The following is a 1688-nucleotide window of genomic DNA, read 5'->3' on the forward strand; positions in this document are numbered from 1 at the left end:
GACACCAAGGGTTGCGATCCTGTTACTGGTCATGAAAAAAGACAAAAAGGAAAAAAAAAAAGAAAAAAAGAAAAAAAGAAAAACGTCTTCCCAGTAGCCACAGTACACATTCTGGTCAATTTCAGATCATATTGGTAGTGGACATCTCTCTTTTCCTTTTTTCTTTTTTAAAAAAAGATGACCAGTAAGGGGATCTTAACCCTTGACTTGGTGTTGTCAGCACCATTTTTTTTTAAGTGAGTGAACCAGCCATCCCTGTATAGGGATCCGAACGTGTGGCCTTGGTGTTATCAGCACCACACTCTCCCAAGTGAGCCATGGGCTGGCCCCAGCATCTCTCTTTAAGTGGTTTTGCACTCACAACCGTAACGTGGGGGTCTCAGTGGGAATGTTGGCCACTATTTCTCACTCATTTTTATCCACATTGCGATTTTCCACAATTATGGAAGACCCATCTACAGTGTCAGAAGGGAGTCTTGTGCTCTACACAAAATGTTATCACTGGCTGGCTGTTTAACTCAGCTGGTTAGACGCGGTATTGATAACACTAAGGTTAAGGGTTCAGATCCCCATAGCAGACAGCTGCCAAAAAAAAAAAAAAAAAAAAGAAAGAAAGAAAATGTAATTCCAGATCTGAAGACAGCTTGACAGTGGGCTTGTTTTTACTGATTCCTTTTTGTTTTTCAGAGTTAACTGATCACCCGCTCTAGAGATGTTATCAGGAGTTACGACCATCCAACTTTATGCAACTTGGCTGGTGGGCTGCAAAGCTTGTGAATGTTTTGCATTTGGCGGTTGTACAGAAGTAGACTGCAAAGCTTTTCAGAAGATGCTTTAATGAAAATCATCTCTTCAGTCACCCCAAGAGCATCAACTCTCATGTGGTTGACTTCTGAAGCCAAATGCTGTGTAGGTGATTCTGTGTTGAAGTCTGGCCACAGCTCAGTAGCTTCTGAGCAAACTGTCCTCTCATTTCCCACAGGTAAATTGTCCCTACAGAGAACACCTATCAGAAGGTCAGGCAGCATCTTCACAAAAGCTTCCTGCTGGTACCCAGAAGTGAACTTGTGCCCACAAATCTCTTAGCATTTTAATTCCTTGCAACTGACAAGATTGGCAAAACTCAACAATTCTCTGCATTATTATTATTTTTTTAAAAATTTTTTTAAAAAAGATGACCGGTAAGGGGATCTTAACCCTTGACTTGGTGTTGTCAGCACCACGCTCACCCAGTGAGCAAACCGGCCATCCGTATATGGGATCCGAACCCGTGGCCTTGGTGTTATCAGCACCGCACTCTTCCGAGTGAGCCACAGGCCGGCCCTCTCTGCATTATTTTTAAATTATTTTCAACATTGTTGTAACACATCTTCTACCTGTAGGTAGCAAGCTGTTTCATAAAACTGTTCTACAAGTGCTGTCCTTTATTGTTGCTACCATGTGTGCATAATTTTTATCTATAAGGCAGCCACATCCGACATTTTCTAGGTGTGGGTGTGTCTACTATCATTAGCTTACTCATGAACACAGCCTGAAATAAATGTACACACTGCAGGAACCACCTTATGACAAGGGAATTCAATGCCTTCAACAGTAAACACTACATCAGCAAGGAACTGCTGCTTGCTAAACAGTTTTAACCATTCCAGCAAAGACAGAGCATATTCAGGGTTGATCTGCTTCTTGTG

The sequence above is a fragment of the Galeopterus variegatus genome, unplaced genomic scaffold (assembly GCF_000696425.1).
Source record: "Galeopterus variegatus unplaced genomic scaffold, G_variegatus-3.0.2 Scaffold13021, whole genome shotgun sequence".
NCBI classification, from domain to species: domain Eukaryota; kingdom Metazoa; phylum Chordata; class Mammalia; order Dermoptera; family Cynocephalidae; genus Galeopterus; species Galeopterus variegatus.